Source organism: Anguilla rostrata, chromosome 8, assembly GCF_018555375.3.
Source record: "Anguilla rostrata isolate EN2019 chromosome 8, ASM1855537v3, whole genome shotgun sequence".
Classification (NCBI taxonomy): Eukaryota; Metazoa; Chordata; class Actinopteri; order Anguilliformes; family Anguillidae; genus Anguilla; species Anguilla rostrata.
In genome coordinates, this window is record NC_057940.1 from 33,454,932 (window position 1) to 33,474,575 (window position 19,644).

The 19,644-nt window shown below is 43.6% G+C and overlaps 1 long non-coding RNA gene across 3 annotated transcripts in view; it reads left to right on the forward strand.

Moving 5' to 3' along the window:
• Nucleotides 1-1,241: 1,241 nt before the first annotated feature.
• LOC135261470 (uncharacterized) overlaps nucleotides 1,242-19,644 on the forward strand; it is a 52,771-nt gene continuing 34,368 nt past the window's right edge. For 2 of the 3 annotated variants that reach the window (XR_010331949.1, XR_010331951.1), the window contains exon 1: nucleotides 1,248-1,644. This is a non-coding gene — a long non-coding RNA (uncharacterized LOC135261470). Of the gene's footprint in view, nucleotides 1,645-19,644 lie in introns of all 3 variants that reach the window. The other variant, XR_010331950.1, reaches the window with a different exon arrangement.

The following is a 19,644-nucleotide window of genomic DNA, read 5'->3' on the forward strand; positions in this document are numbered from 1 at the left end:
GTGTAGCGGGATGGCTCTCTTTAAATGCCGCATGCCCATCAAGCAGGCTCCAGAGGCTAGATAAATGCAACGTTTAAGTACATTGCTTTGAAATGGTGAACAAGATAATGTGCTTGACATGATAATTTGGACGTAATGACAAAATGATAAACAATGCACAGATAATGGTGTGGAAACAGAAGTGTCTATATGTGTGTGTGTGTGTGTGATTGAATATTTTCCTTATAGCTACTTTTCTCAAAGCTCTTAAAATTTTGTTTAAGATTACAACATTAACATTCACAGTATTTGGACATTTTCAGTTCAATGAGCTGCATAGGGAAGAAATGTATATAGTCCAGGAAAGCCATGCCTGCTTCCTTTGGTTCTCTATCTGCTGAGATTTCTTGTCTGCTTCAATGCAATTCACCCTACATACTGTATCTAGATAAATCAAAGAAGTGAAAATAAGGCCCTTTTCTAAAAGGAAAAAAAAAATCTATTCAGTGAATCAGTTTTTCAATCATAAAAACAGAAGTAAATTACATAATTAGGGATTAAAATGTGTTTATAATATACAGAAGGACTATATCAGGGTTGTCAACCCTATTTCAGAAGATATACTGTCCTGTAGGATTTCATTTCAACCACAATTTGGCACCAATGATTCGACTAATTAGCAGCTCACCGAGATCTCTAGCTGTGGAATGAGATTCACTTTGATGTTGTTTGAGTGAAGACCTACAGGACAGATCTCCAGGAACAGGGTTGGGCAACTCTGGACTATAATCTTCCTTGTAGGCCAGTGGTGTCAAACTCGTGCCATGGAGGGCCGTGTGTATGCAGGTTTTCATTCCAACCAATTAATGCTGCCTTAATTGAGTCCAATTACTCATTCAGCCATATGCGTTTAACTGCATTGAAGCACAGAATATAAGAAAATTTTTATTTAGACAATGCGGGTCACCATAGACGTCGGGTCACCATTGTGCACAAAACTGCATCCCTAATTCAGCAAATAATTTAACTAATTATATAATCAAGATCAGAGGCTGGAATGAAAACCTGCATACACACGGCCCTCCATGGCACGAGTTTGACACCACTGTTGTAGGCTATATGAAAACACACAGAAAATAAATGGCTCTCACAAGGTTGAATCAAAAATGGCTATATCCGGTTGAATCCGTTACTGGGTTTTATTTTCTCACAAAGTTCATGGTCATCTACAAATTTGCACTCCGATCACATGATCCTGTGTGATTCGGCAGGTTGTTTGCAGCAGCGTCACTTCCTGACAGCGGCTGCGCTCGGGAGAAAACTGATAACGCGTTTGCTGTGGACTGAGTTGATCTCTGCCTGTCCTGCGTCTCCGACGTCATTGTCTCTCATGACTTTCTCTCAAGTTCACGGGGATAAACTCGCCCCTAATCCGGTGTTGTAACATTCCATTCGCTGCCAGCGCATTACACGCGGTTGAAAGAAATAGTAAATTAAAGCGCTCCGTTATCCCTTCGCTGTCATAAGACTGCGATGATTTATGTAAGCTCTCGCCCCAGAACGTTGGCACCGTGATTCCCAGCGAAGAGCAGTTACAGAACAGTCAGGTGGAAGAATCTGTCGCTTTCATCGGGTACCAAAGCGCTTTTTCTGCTCGGAGAGTCGGTGAGCATTGCTCCACGGATGCACATGAAAGAACACTGTTCGCCAAACGCTTTAGCTAATTGAAATTACATTATTTCCAGCGTGTTTTTGCTTGTTTTCATTTCAGATATGTTTAGTTCAAGCAGCTGGATATTTACTTATTATTAACCAGTTGTGTAATGGTGTCTGGAAAGGTGGGTAGGCTATATTGTGATTCATCAGCCACCCCCTCCCCACAACAGTCAACTCTACAATTTGAAGAAATAGGGATTCCCAATCACAGTTAAAGAATACCCTATAGTCTTTGATTCTATACCAAGTTGTCTTACTATATATTTAATCATAAATATAAATAAATGTTCTAATTACTACCTAACACTATGTAGGGAACTAGCCTGCCCCCCCCCCCCCCCCCCCCCAAAAAAAAGCATATTGGAACTCTTTTTGGATTACAGTCACATTTATAGTAACAACAGCATCATGCAAGTATTAGTTTATCAGAAGTTAATGCATTTTAAGTACATTACACATGAAGCTTTTAATGAATGATTTATTTATCTGAACTGCTGTCCTGAATGCTTAAAGGGCATCCCATTTAAGCATTCATCTCACAAAGATATGAGACAAGGTGACTGCAGGAAGTATTTTAAAAAGTTTATTATGTGGTTGAGTGTGTAATGGGGAGACTCATTCTGTTTCATTGCTCTGAGCTTAATATGAATCAACAGCAATGTTTCCAATTATAATAAATAGTTCAACAAGCTCATCTCCAACATGTGACCTGCAGGGATTTAAACTTGTAGTTCAATGGTTATCCTCCAGGGCAGCCCAACAGCACAGTAAAGTGGCTAATCGTACAATTTGCGTTTCTAACTGATACATTTACAAAACCAATTAGTTGATCTAAAATGGGGAGAGCCAGGAAGGAGAGTGAACATGAATAGAAGGTAAAATGGTACGAAAGCATGTTTTTGAGCCAGTGGTCCTCAATCCTGGTCCTGGAGAGCCACAGTGTCTGCTGGCTTTCGTTGTTACTCAGCACTTGAGTAGCACAGCAGTTGATCAGTTAAAGCAGTTGATTGCACAGTTACCTCAGGTCACCTTGTTTCTTGGGTCTAAATCGGTCGCTGATCTTAAGGAATAAACAAAATCCAGCTGGCTGTGGCTCCCCAGGACCAGGATTGGGTATTGCTGCAGTAAAAAGAAAAATATATCCATATAAAGCAGGGGTGACCAATCTTATCTAAAAAAGGCCGGTGTGGGTGCAGGTTTTTGTTTTAGCCCAGCGCTCGGGTGCCTGGGTCTGCTTGATGTCTTGATTGAAGACCGTGTTTAGTTAATTATTTTAATCATGAATTCATTTCTTTGTTTCACTTTTTCTGTGAAAGTTAAATGTTATGCACTCATTTTTAGTGTGGGCATTTCCCGCTGCTTCTAACAAAACCTATCATGCCCCTGTACTACACTTAAAAATACCGCAGCATGTCCACGATAGAAGGTAATCGAACTGGCTTGTAAACATCGCTGTCAATCATCCCTTGTGCTCAATTAGTGGCAATTATTTTATCAACTTAGATTACTGAGATGATGCAAATGGGATAATTGTTTGAGAAGGGGCTTGACAAAGAGGCTGTCATGACCACAAGCTGGCGGAGGACTGAAGCTCCATGCGAGAAAACAAGGGGAGATAAACTGGTGGCCCTAATAGTGACACTCTCTGAAATCCACTGACCTTGTCAGGGACGGTTTCATCGAAAAAGTACTTTCTACTGAAGTACGCCAACTGTCTATATTTACACAGTCTCAACCAAAACACCAGTATTCTGTGTCGAACCTTTGGAAAGATACCTTGCTGTTGAGTCTTTCGAAAGGCAATTATCGGCGGTTTGAGTGCCACAAATGTTGGCACTGTTGAGGTCCGTTGTATCAGGGTAAGCTGCAGCACATATCTAGAAAACTTTCAGCAAAACGATTTGGATGGACACATAGCTAAGTGGAAATTTAACTTTATTGTGGGTGAACTGCTCCTTTTAATATTATCCAAAGCAGACCTGGGTCAAATATGTATTTGTTTTGGATTCAAATGCTTTTCTACGCTTTACTGATCTTGTCTGGTGTATTGGAACCAATGAAATACTCTCAAAAAGTGCAAACCCTGCCTTCTGGTCATATTGACAGGCTCAATTACACCAGGCAAGATCAATAGAGCACAGAAAAGTGTTTGAATCCAAAACAAATATGTATTTGACCCAGGTCTGATCCAAAGCTTCCCAGCTCATTGGTGAACTAAAAACTTTTAAGAACTGAGAGAAGGGACTCTTTGCTTAGCTGAACCTCCTTGCTCATGTTTGCAGTTTGGTATAACACAGGCTTTTCCCCATTCCATCTCACTGTAGTGATGGACCATTTTCATCACTCATACATATCCTGTAAGGTGTTTTTAAATAGGAAAATTTGCTTCAGTTTCTTGTAGTTAGATTAGATAGAGAGGCCTTGCTTTAACATCATAGACAGCTTTGCCTGTTACTCGTTTGGCCTGATTAACTGTTTGATGGTGGGAACGGATGGGAAAACCATGTCTGGCTTTAACTCTTAACTCTTAATAAGCTCTTAAATCTGCCTTTAACCTTTTATCCACCTTAAATCACAGTTGAGCAGCATCTTCACATTACTATCATAACGAGGCAACTGTGATCCATGAGAATTAGCCGATATTTTGATTTATTTTAATTCCAACCCCCTACCCCCTACTGTGTTCCTCTGTGCTGTGTGTGATGTTTACAATGAGAACTTCTACAGTTCTAAATTCACACCTTATTTCCTCAGAGGTCCCTGGACCAAGCTGTACAAATCTTTTGGTCGTCATACTTATGATAGCGAGCATGTGAAATGGTGGATTTATGTATTCAAAGGAAAATATTGATTTATTCCACATTCAAACCGTAATGGAAGCTCAGAAGGCACAAGGACACTTCAATGTGATAGAGGCTAAATATGGCTGACCTGGCACAACGCACTTGCATTTCCATCGCATCTTCTGACAAAAGCTAAAAATGTTCTTTCTAAAAGAGCCTGTTGTACATGCAAAAAAATAAATAAAAATGTTTAAGACCAAGGAATTGCTTTCTATTGTGGGGAGCAGACTGCCCATTGCCATTAAATATTTTGAAGCGCAGGCAGAGAATGGGCCTGATAAAAATCAGCTGCAATTGTTCCTTTTTAGAAATCCAATCTTTCATAGAACACTGCTCTCTATACCCGTCATTGAGTGTTTGAACATACTGTTTGATTTATTGGTTGGAAAGGAAAACAAATACTACAGGGCTGGAGAAAATAACAACAGTGAGCAGTAAAATCAATAGGGGACAGTAGACTGAGGCAAATAATGGAACAGCGGGAAATAAGCTGTTGGATGTGGATCATCCTCTCTACAGAACTTTACATTTATCCCATCTGGGAGAAACTGTTGTGTCCCACAGAGCAAAGGTAACAGATACAGAAAATCATTTTCTCTTTTGTATGATTTTTCTCCCTGAGCTGGATAGAATAGGTTTTCTGCAGTTCTGTGCGTCTGCTGATTTTTTGTTCTGACTGGTGTTTTTTGTTTGTAGTTACTTCTCATGAATTCAAGGTTTTTGTGGTTATACAGTAGCATGCTAATTCGTGCTGCGGTCTAATTTAACGTTGTGATCCTGCATGTCCATCAGGGCTGTATTTATTTTTGCCCTTATTTTCCAGTTTTTCCCTATGTGTTTAGTTTTTTTAATTTTTTATAAGGGCACCGCTTCACAAAAAAAACCTCTGGAATTAATTAATTGTTTACATTTACACTAACAAATCAATCGCACTGAACACCAACTCAAAAATACCTTCCAGAGGTTTGATTACAGGCTAGAGACATTCATTGGAACCAATGATTTTTAATACAAACAACCTACATACCTTGGCTGTGATTACGCACCACAATGAAATTTCTGGAACATACCATTCACTAGCAAACTGACTGAAAGTACTGAAAGTGAAATTTTACATTTAACCCCGAGGTTGGGGTAAAACTAACGTGGCACAGGGTACATCTTACAGTCAATAGCTTTAAAAGTTAACACAAAGTCAGGAAATTCAATACAGTTCCATGTTGTAGGACACGAACAGTGTTTATTTTTTTGACGACATTTCTATGTTTTTTGTGGCCTACCTATGTTACTGAAAATATATCACAAGACATTGCACATTATTCTCTGGTTCCCATCTAATGTCTGTTCGATCCAAACAGCTCTGTTATGAAAACACTGTTATGTTTAGACCTCACTGTGTGTGTGTGTGTGTGTGTGCGCTAGGGACACATTTCACAGTTCTAAAAATGGACCAGGGTGAACTTTCCCTCCTCTAGTTCTGATTTACGCTGATTCACACTCGGGGCAAGCCAGAGCCATGTGAGCCAATTACTCTGTAGGGACTTACTGGGATAACGTCCATCTCTCCAGAAACAACCCTGTAAATCCCATTAAAGGTGTCCTGCAGGCGTGGCTCACACACAAACACTTCCTGACCTTGCCGGTTTCCTCTGGCCAGGATGCAAACTGCACAAACGTGCATACAAACAGTGTTCAAGGACCATTAGAGGAGCTCTCTCCCAGGTCCTTCTCTAGCATATGCGTAACTTTATTGCAACGTGGCTGCAAGTATTACTGCAATGTTAGGGAAATGGTTGATGCTTTCTAGGATGTTGAACACTTTCACAATGGGCAGAGGGTTTTAGTGATCAACAAACAGAAAGGTAACTATATTGACATACCAGTCCGACTTTCAGGACATTCAGATGTACTTTCAGAAGTGAGGAGATTTTGCTGCTGTTAAAACAGTAGTGTGCTTAATGCTATTTAAAATTCATCTCCTACTTTTATTAGAAAAACAAAAGCCAAAAATATTGTCATTTAAATCTTGGGATAGCACTTCAGACTTCTGGCAGAAAAAACTCCTTCACAAATATCAAAAGTTACTTTTTTGATGCTACTGTACTTGTTACCATGCAACCGAGATTCCTCCTGAGTTTATGTTTCACTGAGAACTTGCATGGAAAACTACTGGAAAAAAAATGCAGTGCCATTGTACAAAGTAAGCTATTTTGAAGCATTAACTAAATTAGATTCTTAATGTACATCTTTTTCTGCATGTTTATTCTGGGGTTTTTTTTTTTACAGTGAATGTTAAAAGTGGCCTTTCTCTCACATATGATGTAACTGTTAACCTGTACCAGCTTTCACATTAAATAATAAATGAGTGAAGAATTTATCTAACGCTGCTGTGTCCAATAGAAACAGAAGACATACCCTATTCCCCTCACAGCTGAGAGAAGAACATGCAGAGCGAAATAGACCTCATGACCCCCACCCACCCCACAACTGTGCAGCAGGAAACTCATTGAGATTATATTTATGCAGCTACAACCTATAACCATTTTGTCATTACAAATGGCGAAGTATTGTCCATAATCACTCAATACATTTATCCAAGAGAACAAAAATATATTTCTGCTCATTTAACTACAGCAGTCTAATCTTCTTGGAGGAGAGTGCAGTTTACTTGGATTTGAACGTTGCTCCTGTGCTAATGCATAGTTTATGATATACAGAACATCGATAAAACTGAATAATTCAGAAATCTTGGATTTATAATACATCACTGCACTGTTTTTTCCCCTCCTCATACTGTACCTGCAAGGAATACAACGTAGGAAGCTGGTAACAAAAATAAATAAATAAATGTAAAAATGAAAAAAAAAAAAAACTAGGGACAGAGAACTTTTTAGTTCTTTTGAGTGATCATCCGTGATACAATGTTTCTGATGGTGAGATCGACTATCAGGACTCTGTACATTCTTCTGCTGTAAAATGCAGGGAGGTATGTTTTTATAACCCAACTGAATACAAACATGGCTATGGAAATGAAGTGCCACCCTTCCGGTCCTTAGCAAGGATGGTATCTGGAGGATTACGTTAAAAAGACCCCCAAATTCCCTGATGTCATTTGGTATAAGATAAGCCGTTAATTGAATTTAATCAGGCATCTGCTGCCGTGCAGAATGGCCGGCCCCGGGGAGCCCCGCCGGGCCCGGGCTTGCAGCCCCAGTCCTGCCCACGGTGCAAATTGGACTCTCCCCACCTCTGGTTGACTCTTCCCGTTCCAGCTTCGCTGCATAATTACCAGAGCTCGCTCTTTCTTTCTTTCTTTTTTTTTTCCCTGAGGGGTGTGGTGGAGTGTCTTTGCAGTCTCCTGCAGGCGGCCGTGTGCAGTGGTCTGGCAGGTCCGTGCTGGACGCCCGCTGTGGGCTGTGAGCTGCTGTGCCGTGTGCTGTTTTCAAGCGGTGTAGCTCCCCGCTGAAGTTCGTTCTGTCTTTCCTTCCCCTCGTAGCATTTGAGTTTTGAAGGTGTGACCCTCAGATCCAGAGCCTTGGCATCATGTCGACGCTCTGATTACTGGTGTTGAGGCTGCTGTGAACACAAGGTGTCCGCTCTTGCTGTTGCACTGCTTTTCAAAGGAACAGCATTTTTTTGGGGTGAATAAATTAGGACTCAGCAGTTTGGGTTGAAGAGAAATTGTGAGATGCAGAAATCTAATTCATAAAATAGAGAAACGCCAAGCAAAATTCAGTGAAACCATCGGGCTTTCATAGCTTACCAAGGCCAGGCTTTTACGTGGGGGAGCCGGACACTATTTTGGTAGGGCAGCTTGATCAGTAATCGCTCAGTAGGGGTTGTAATCACATTTTGGTTTCAACATGTAGAAGTTACAGCACTCTTGATAAATAGTCGCCCCATTTCAGGGCTACATAATGTTTGGGACAAATGGCATCACCGGTGTTTCTGATCAGTCAGTTGTGGTCAGTTGCTTCTTTAGTGCAGGTATAAGATAGCTTTCAGTATCTAATTTTGACTCTAGCCTTTTGATTCCCTTTGGAGGCTTTTATTGGTGTTTATCAGCAGGAGGACCAAAGCTGCACCAGTGAAATTCAAGGAAGCCATTATGAGGCTGAGAAATAAGAAAGAAGCAGACAGTCTAGCTTACAAAAATGAACCGTTTGGAACATTATTAAGAAAGAGTGCACTGGTGAGCTTAGAAATCGCAAAGAGCCTGGGAAGCCAAGGAGAACAATCTACAGGTGATGACCTGAGAATTCTCACCACAGAAGCCTTTACGAACAGCCTAAGGTTTGGCGTATGTCTCTAGGTTTTTTTTCTTCTTTTCCTTATTTTTCAGCCTCATAATGGCTGTCATTGGCACAACTCTGATCCTCTTGTTGACAAACGCCAATAACAGACTCATACTAAATGCCTGTAATGTAGATACTAAAATTGTACAGAATACAGAGCCAAATCAAAATATGTATTTTCCCCAAGCATTATGGAGCAATCTCTCTCTCTCTCTCTCTCTCTTTCTATATATATATATATATATATATATATATATACATACGTACTGTATATTACAATGATAATACCATTCCTGCAGACAAGGGCCTGCAGAAAATTTTGGGGAGGGGGCTGGGCCTCCAGAGGCATGCGCTTTACACATACAGACCCCCATCTTGTTTCATAGGGCCGTGTGACTCTGCCGGGGTCAGGCATATATTGATCTGGTGTCAGAATCAGCAAGACTGATGGCCCATCTCCTCCCAGCCTCCTTCCCTCAGTGCTGCCGTGTGCATCTCCAAACACTTGTCTGGTCGTGCGGCTCTATTAATTCACTTTCTCCTCCCCCAAACAAATCATTACATTATACTGTGTTATTTACTTTCAGCTGGTGCCCTTTACCCCAGACAGATGCATTTCATACAGACCAAATCTGGACACACTGGCACAACTCGACACCATTTCAGTTTATATGCTGCTGCCAGTTGGCTCTTACTGCACACATACTTATGGTCGGTATGCCAGTGCTCTACAGTGACTGCACGGCAGCGTGCAGTAACAATAGTTAAATGTCACACTTAATTCCAAATGCATACAACACATCTTGCACAATGTTGGTTTAACACAGACTCTTAACCCTTTATCCTACTGTTGCCCAATAAGAGCAGTTTTTGTACATTTATTTTCTTAACTACATAGTGGGAATTTAATTTTTATTAATTTTCATTTTAAAATAAAATTTTAATTCTTCTCTTTTTCTCATGAAGACATTTTTTTTCAGACATTGTAAAAAATATGGTGCTTGCTCAGTCTCTGTCCATGTAGAGTACATATGATGTTCATGAAAAAAATGCTAAAGTTGTGTTAGTTGCTCTGGATAGGAGTGTCTGCTAAATGCCAGTAATGTGATTGTAATGGGGAACAACCACTGATTATGAAAGATTGATGTTCGCACGGTGTGTCATTTTTAGTAGTGGTATGATTTTGGAGGAAATAAAACAAACCTGATGACTTTTTTGAAAAATGAAAGCTTGAAATTGTACAATAAGGTGAGCCACCATAGCATTTTGCTACAAAATAAGTCTCATTATCCTCAGGCAATTAAACAGCTGTCATGTACAAATGGCATTAGAGCTTATCTATAGCTCTTACTGTTATTAGGTCTCCTTATTTGACTGCCCTATCTTTTTTTGTATGACCACCGTATCAAGATCTCAGAACGTTTTTTGAATCTTTTAGTGTGTTTCCTCACTAATATCAAAGGATCGCTGTATTCTCATGCAGAGACTCCTCTCTGCAGAGGCTGAACCTTGAATGTCAAAAAGCTGCCATTTATTAGAGCAGGCGGCTGTTCCGGAGGATGCCGCAGCAAGAACACAACTTCTCTGGTGTTGCCAGGGCAACCAGCAGGACAGCCGGAGTCAACAGTCCCTGTCTTTTTTTTTTTTTCTTTTTTCTTTTTCGGTAACAGGTGGCACGTTCGTGTCTGTGCTTCCTGGTTGCAGCGGACGCAGATTTAGATTTTTTTTTTTGTAGTGTTGTTTGGTGCCAGGCCTCATGAGCTCAGGAGGTCATGTGACCGCGGGCATGCCTGCTCGCTCGCAGTCAGCATGTATCGCAGGCCCCTCTGCAGAGGACCTGAGAATGCCTTCCAATCAAATCAGATTGCCTGGCCGCGTCCCCAGTCTGGCATCGCTCATCCATTTAGGGTTGTGGATATTCTGGAACCCGCCCAAAACGCAGATCCTGGCAGAAGAGACCCTGCGGCAGCAGGAAACAACACTGCTATGACTCACGGACTGACCTTCCTATTCCTGGACATGAATGCCAGTCTGTTGTGTTGGACAGATAAGCTTTGCTGCATGCAAATGTTTGCTGGGTGGCTATCTCCTACCTTGAAGTCTCTCTGCAGTGTCCCTTAAATGAGCTCCTACAACATATTTTTTGGATGACTAATTTTCTTTCTGGAAGACCCCATGAGTAAAGGCAAAGAGCGTGCACATTAGCTATTTACCGTAAGCAAGAGCAAGTCTTAAAGGGAAGTCTTCCTTTTCCAAGGGTTTGTCTACATCAGTGCAGAAATGCCCTGTTTTTCAAAGCTTTATTGAGCTTTATTCAACAAAGTAGGATGTAAATAGCTATGGGTTGATATAAACATGTATAGATAGCTTGGCTTCATATTTTTGTGCAATACACATAATCATTTCAAGCAAAATAGTCCTCTCAAAACAAAATTCAACTGAGGCAAAATCTTATCAGTATGTTGTAGAGCACCTGAAATCCTCTCTCAATGTGTGCTGTACGACTAGACACACGGCGGTCAGTTTTATTGGAGGGATGAGTCACCATCACGTCAGTGTACCTCGTAGTCATGGCGATATCCCCGCTGCGCTTAAGTGCGTCTGTTAAAGATCAAAGATTATGATTAAAACGCCCGCCTTAATCGTATTCCCCCCGCCGCGAATGCTTTCAACCACGCGGAGATCTCGAAATTGTAATGAGATCCTCTGCCCGTTGTCCCCGTGACACTGTCCCCTTAAACATTATACCGCCAGGCTAGAAGTCCAGTAATGGCTGGACATCAATCATACACACCGCCGCAATCGCAGGGCAGTCAGTGTCAGGCTCCGCCCCCTCGTGATGATTGTGGCAGAATTAATGTCCGTATAAGAGCAGCAGGAGTGAAAGCCAGTCTCTTGGCTCTCTCTAAAGGCCAAGGTCATTTAGCAACCGGTCCTCATGATAGGTGTCTGTATTGTGAGGGCCTGATGCCTGCAAGAAAACACCTTCCCTGGTTTTCACTTGCTTGAGGAAATTATATGGATTGCAGCGCTAATGTTGGATGAGTAAAGTATTCATATGTGGATGAGATAATGGTCATATTGGTCTTGCAGTATGCATGTCAGTCAACATTTGTCTCAACTTTGACTTTCATATGAGTGAGTGTTGTTTCATTTTTGGCTGGACCCCAACAGCCCTATAAACGCGAATGTCTGTGACTGAGTGACTGAGTGAGTGATGAAGTTACACCGCACATGTCTGTGACTGAGTGACTGACTGATGAAGTTACACCATTGGTCAGCTGGTTCGGTCCAGCCATACACTAGGTTTTGACCTGGTCTTGTTTGTTCACAGTTTGCAGAGCTACGATCACCAAATGAATTCCCAAACTGTATCCGTGAAACAAATATTTACACAAACCAATATCTTCTAACAAAAGTGGTTGTTTTTCAGTTAAATCCCACTTATGACTACTGAGTTGTTGGGGCTGGTGTCGGCGAGAGACGGCACGCGTGCTTGTGGAACGCGCCAGCTCACGTCTCCATTTCTTCTCGCAGTGGCAGGGCCTCGGTGTCACCCCATGAGCTCCAGTCGTTCTGACGGACACTGCCGTTGGACAGGCTCATCGGCTCTGCCGGGCGTGATGGCGGTACGCCAGCCGGCAGCCCCAGTGCGCAGCGGCGCGAGGACGTCACGGCAGCGTGTGTCGGCGGGTTGCCTCCGTGGTCGCTCCATCGCTCTGACCGCCGTGATGTGGAGGTGGGTGCGGTCTATAGCCGCCCCTTCAGAAAGCCGCCGCGAAGCATTCCACTCTTGTGGCGGCCCGCTCGGATTGCTGCAGACACAACAAATCAATACAGTCGAGTAGAGAGTCGACATCGCGAATGGGGAGACATAGCCAGCAAAACACAACATGACCCCGTCGTCGTCATTCAATCCGTCCGCCCACAATGGCCATCGACATATAATTGCAGTGTCATATTGATAGTGTAGTTAAAATGAAAAGAAGATCATTGTTTGTGCTTTAGTGCACGCACTACACTGAGCTGATTTGACTAAAAGGTGAAAAGAATACGCTTGTGGTGTGGTAGTGCTACGGTATGGCACTGTGCCATTGTGTGTAAGCGAGCCAGCTCTGCGTTGCGTTCCCCCCCCCCCCCCAACCTCCCCCCCCGAAGCCGCAATCCTCCCCGGTCCTGTTACCACACAAGAAGAAGCCGCGACACCGTTCTCCCCACCGCCTGAATTATTGATAGCCCCATGCCTGGCTGCTTGCGTAACCCGTCCTATCAGCTGTCACTCTCCGGGACCTCGTGCTCCTGTACCACGGGTAACCATGTGGCATTTAGCACTGAGCTTATTACCGTCAGGTCGTACGTTCCAGTCCCAGCTGGGTCCCCGCGAGCACTGCGCTCGTGCATCGCCCCATCCAGTCGTTCGGATGAGTCGCGTGCAGTGAACTGAAGTCGCTGTGCTTAATTCAGCCCTGGTACAAGTGCATACGAGTATCATGAAAATGTAGTCTCGGGGAAGATGAAAAACCTCCATGTGACCGCCACAATAACGTTTCTCTTGACCTCAGTGTTAATGATTATCGTAATTATTTTTAGCTCCTTTCTCACGCGGTAGCCATGGAAACTGGAATCACATTAGCTACATTAACTAAAACAAATGAAGTCTGACAAACTTATTGGTCATCCTAACTGATTTATGTAGTCCATTTTCTTATGAGTTATGATAATGACATCATTACATTTTTCCTCGTGGTCATTTGTATTTCTGGAAGTCGGTCTGGAAGGTGTTTTTTCTAAATTGGTGAGATGATAATGTGGCACCGGGAGCTGAACTGAACAGCACGCGACAGTCATCCTGTTTAATAATGCAACAGCGGTGGCCCACGTGCACTTTAACAGGGACTGAAAAGATGAGCTTAAATGACAGCATTTACTTCAGAGAACAGGTGAATCCAAAAGAAAAGAAAAAAAAGTCAAAAGCCATTGTCCTCTGTCGTCAATTCAGACAACCCGAAGGTCCTTTTGGTGAGACGTTCTATATGCTAATAAAGGTGTGACGGGGCGACCGCGTTTGCTGCTTGGAATTCAGAAACGGGTCTGGACTGTAAAACGGCCATGCCCCCGCTGCTTAACTTAATCTAAAGGCCTCTGGAACTTGTCTTGGCCATGAACCAGCTGCGCTGGGATTAATACGTCCGCTTTTACAGTACGCCATTATGAATCTCTGTGTTTTTTTTCTTTCGCAGAAGAACATTTTAACATTGCCAAAGCCTATTTATTTCAGTTTGTGCCAGCGCGCGGGCTGCCGTGGTCCGGCTGAAATACCTAATATACAGGACTCAGATGGATGGGGCTGCACCGCGAGGAAAATAAAAGCGTCCCGGTGTCCTAATTGAAATTCTGAGGGTACGTCTGCACCCCGCCGGGTCCCTGTATAAATGCTTGTGGAAATTCAAACATGGCAATCTTGGCACAAGCTCTGCTACGGCAGAGCCTGTTCATCCTGAGCTACCGGGGAGTTTGTACACTGCACTCTGCTGATCTTCATTTTGCGTGAAATATGCTGATATTTGAATGTTTTTCCGAGAGCCTTTTATTTAAGCAACTTTTTCGGAAGCAATCGATCAACCTACATTTTTGAGCCAATCTGTGATAGAAATCTTACAGTGCATAACAATCATCTTGACATTTCATGCAATTTGAAGTCAGGAAACTGGTCTCAAAATCAGAATGTTATTGGTTGTACATTTCTGAAGTACCCCTAACCAAGGTTTCTAAAGATATACAACCATTTTTAAATGCCAAATAAATATGAGCCATACTTCAAATATTTGAAAGTGATTGGTGTATCAACATTCTTCAAAATACAGATATCAACTTGGTATGTAAGTTGGTATCTAAAGCATTTTTTTCATGGACATATCAAATGACATTTTAAAGCAACCATCACTCTTTAAATACCTTGTCACTGAAAGTGTTTAAGTCTGCATTAGGCCTACTCTTTTTTTCTGTAACAGTGTGTGTGTGTTCATTTATTTATGGTTAAAACAACCATGGCTACAGTATAGAATCTGATGATGTCATGCTGCAACATTCGGCTCTGCAAGGACTTGGCAGCAAACTATCCTGAACCAATACAATCAGTGGAATGCATGCAAATTTAACATTTTTTTTTTTTTTACTTCTCGGCATTGAACAGTGCCTGTTGCCTTTTCGCCCTCTGGTGGTGAAATATGTGTAATGCACCGGACACCGTTCAGACATTTTGATTCCATTTAAAACGTAGGCAGAATGTAAAAATTTTGTTCAGCTATAAGATGTAAAATTCAGAAGTGCTTCCTTAAAGCATGAATCCCTGAATGTGAGAAATAATGAAAATTGAAAGGAGAAAGGGTATACCTATAAGAGCTCTGAATTCTCAGTTCCCAGCCTCCCAGGTGGAGTGTCTTGTTTGATATGAAAAACTGCCATCTGGGGTCACTGTACCATGTGATCAGAGATGTGGCCAGGATTATGATGAGATCCAAGCCACTGTGAGCACCGCACTTGATGAAGGCGGGGAGGGAGGGGGGGGGGAGGCACAGGTGGTTTCTCCGTACCTTGGCACCAGTACCTCTAGGGTGTCCTCGGGGGTTGCTTGGCAACAGTTGCTTACCGAGTGCGGTCGTCAGGTGTGCTGCTGGGGGCGCATCTGCAGATGAGATGAAACGCTCAGTCGAGTGCGGCACATTCACTTCTAACGTCCACATTCTTCACTGCAATGGCAGGCTGGCAGTCAGACGGTTTAATGGCTGAAAAGCAGAGAGAACAGCGTAGCGCGCTAGCCCTGACGTTAGGGTCACCACACTCCCTCCGGACTGAGGCTCTGGCAAGGCTACTGAATGCACACACTCCTCTGCCTTCCTATTGTCACAGACTGCCACCCGAGCGAACAAACTGCATTCTGTGCTTCTTAAAATACTTTCTGAACCCACAATGAGAAGTGGCAATCTGCGCAACCCCAAACACATCATTTGAAATGCGGAAAAGAATATCGGGACAGAAATTATAAGTCGCAATTTGAAACGGATCGATCTTCACCAGTCAAAACCCTGAGAACTTCTGAAATCCCTGGGCGATGTGGTCACTCATCTTTTAGCACAAGTAAACAGCAATACAGCGGTTAGGTTTCCTCCATTTTATTTATTTTTGGTTAGTACCGTCTGTACATTGCCATTGTATACTTCTTTATGAAGGAAAAAACAAAGCACCAGCATCAAAAATAAATTTAGCTCCTCATAACCCATCTAGTCTGAATGCATCCAAAAAGCCAGTGGTACCCAAAATGCATTGCAGTGTTGACGAGGGTGTTTGGTGCGCGTGGGTTGCTAGAGGCCCACAGAGTGTAATGCAGAAGCCATGCCTTTCCGCTTGGGTTGAATTGGGCTGAAATGTGCCAGTGCAGAAGGGCCACAGGTGGGGGCTGGTGCAGGTCCTCCGGTGTGCGTCCTCTAAGTGAACCCTGCGTTTCCCGCTCAGAGCCGTTTCCCTTCTGCCTCTGTTAGCGAGTGCTGCTGCAGCGCACGCTGCTGATGCTCCTCCTTCGAGGCCCAGCAGAACCCTGCTCTAGTGACACGGATGCCCTGTCCCCTGCACGAACTGCCCACCCCCCCCCCCCCCGGCTCTCTCACTGGAGCGTGAAGGCCGGAGACACACCTGCTCCCGCCGGCCCCATCTGCCCCGCCCCGCTCCTCCCTGGCACAGGCCCTGTCGGGCGTGGGCACAGTGCCAGCCGGCGTGCCCCCAGCGCGGGTCCCCTACCTCCAGAGCCCGTCCTCTCCTCTAGCGCCCGCCGTCGCCCCCCTTTTAATCAGCGTGTCGGTCTCGCCCCGGTCACGGCAGGAGCGCCCCGGGACGCGCTGCCTCTCGGCTGAATTTCGGCTAACGGTTGTTTTGGCTGCTGGTGAAAGGAGGCGAACGGTGGGGGGGAACGGGGGGGAGGGGTGGTGTGCGACCCCTTTATGAGTGCATAATGAGTTCATTAGAAATGGTAATCGCTCTTAATGGGTGTCGCTTGTGTTTATCAGCAGCCCTCTGCTTATTGAGACGGAAGTAAAAGCTCTGTTTATTCCTCTCGGAAACAGTATTAAATATACATCTGCGGCTATCCAGGGTCAGGTTCTTTTTATCTAATGAAGGAATCGTTTAAATGGCAGCATGCATGAAAGCATTTTTTCTGCGTGACCTCCCAAAAATGGAGTTAACAGAATTCTCATTTTTGTAGGAGTCACAGTTAAGTGTTTTCTATTTTGGTCTTGATTTTGTCCTAAAAAACTTTTCTCACAGCGTCTTGGAAATGGACATTTTCAAGGATATCCTGAAACTTTGTTTTAGAGGATGAAGATTCGTGCAGTTGTTTAAAAGTATTGAGTTATAGAGCTGAACACAACAGTAGAGTAGAAAATGGCTGTCAGTAGGGAATGTGGTTCTAAAAGCAGAGGGAAGCAGTTTTATGAGGAGACCTGAATGAATACCTGTAAAAATGTCCTCTCAGCTCTTGGATCCATCAACAGTCTTTATGAAGGAACAGGAGTTTCAGTGTTGAGCACTCATTTTAATGTTGTGGTTTTTATATTAGTTCAAAATTGATAAAATGTCCTCAAAGGTGAATTAACACTGACTATGCTATTGTGTCTGGGGAAAAAAAGATTAATACATTTTAAACGATGTTCTCTACTATGTCTCTCTCAAAGTTTTGTTGCGGTGTTTTTCATTAGATTTATTCCCGTGCAGAAGCCTGCAGGCTTTTATTGCACCTCAAAATTATGCTCTGTCGGATTAGACTCAGTGTCCTTCCACAGCGTGCAGAGCTTACACAGAAAGTGAGACAGTGCATAGCATAGCAGCGCGGGGTTCCATTAGACGTATTCTGTCTTGGATCATACCCGGCCGTACCTGCTGCTTCCTTTTAGGTGCTGGTTCTTCAGTGCTTTTGAACCGCGCAGCGTCCCTGGGTGTGTGGACGAATCTCGCAATCTCATAATCAAAGCGCTCCCCCCCGCGGTGCGCTCCTGGCCACACCATCAGTCATCCATCAGTCTGCCGAAACCCTGCTCCCTCTTCCCGGACCCCTCCCACTGCGTCCTCAGCCCTTTAAGTCCCATCCTTTCATTCCGTTTGCATTCCGCACACCCGCATCCGTGGGAGATGTGACTACTTCTGAGAAAGTTCTGGATTTAAAATTGGATTTAAACTGTTTGATTTTTTTTTTTAAGTTTATAAAGTTACCATATTTGCTACGTGGTAAATTGACCGCCTGTATAAAAAAAACTAAGTGAAGGTACTAGAAAAGCTCTAGGAAAAGAAATTTTCACTGGCATCTCATGGACTTTTGGGTCTTTATCCGGGCCATACAATGACATTTATAAAAGTTACTTTCGGATTTCGGTGGTTAATATGTAAGTCTTCCCTGCACTGGCCCTGCCCACGTGTGAATGCAGTTTCCCCTCTTTTTTGACTCTATTTGGAGATTGATTTTCCCTTTGAGCTGTGGTGCCTGGACAGGAAACACTATTTCTGAAGATCTCTCCTCCATCTCCACCTGCCAGTGGCTATTTTACTCTTTAATCTGCACGGCACTGCAGGACAGGCAGCAGCAATCAGAGCAGAGGTGTTCTCACTGATGAGCACTGGTACCCTGTGAGCACTGGTAGCCTTTGAACAGTGGATGCCTGTGAGCACTGTTAGTCTTTGAGCAGCGGTAGCCTTTGAGCACTGGAAGCCTGTGAGCACTGGTACTTGTGAGTACTGGTAGCCTGAGAGCACCATTAGCCTGTGCGCATTTGTAGCCTTTTTGCAGTGGTAGTTTGTGAGCATTGGCAGCCTTTTTGCAGTGGTAGTTTGTGAGCACTGTTAGCGTATGAGCACTGTTAGCCTGTTTACACTGGTAGCCTATGAGCACTGAAAGCCTGTTTGCACTGGTAGCCTGTGAACACTGTTAGCTTGTGAGTACTGTTAGCCTGTGAGCACTGTTAGCTTGTAAGCACTGGTAGCCTGTGAGCACTGTTAACCTGTTGGCACTGTTAGCATGTTTACACTAGTAGCCTGTGAGCACTGGTAAGTAGCCTGTGTGCTTAGGAGTAATTAATGCTCTGGTAGCCTGGAAACCTGGCCAACCAAAACCCACCCCGCTACAGACGGGACAGAGCCGGTCGTGTTCCACTACTGTGGAGCTGGCTAAGGACACAGCCAAGGCTTGAGGTAATGAATAGGCACAGGGCCCAGCCTGAACTTCCATCTGAGACACTTGGAGCCAACAAGAGACCGTTTCTGAGAACACTTACCCCGAGCATATACAATACTGACAGATAGACATATGGGGCAGATAAACACATGGCTTAAAAGAGTTCTGTGACTTGACGCGCACCACAAAATTGCAGTAAATGACACCAAAACATAAGACAAGCAAGGATTTCCAAGATGCAACCACACAGAAGAGCCACGCCTTCACAGACAGACAGACAAATTAGACATGAAGCAAGAGCATAGACTAGCATACAGCCACTGCTAGAAATATGATGTCCAAAATACCAAAAAGTCTTTTAAGACTGTACACAATAAGGAAACTACAGATGCTGCTAATGTGCTATTCACACAAGGTCCTTCCCAAATGGCACAAGGTAACCTTTCACAACCTGGTGGAAAAAAAAGACCACACTAATAAATCATTCCCCCAGAAGCCTAATGCTTGTGTCACAGATGAGGCTGGCCCCTTTTACTCCCCTGATTGGTAAATGGACATAGTGCTCTAATTACACATCCAGTTCAAAGTTGTTTCC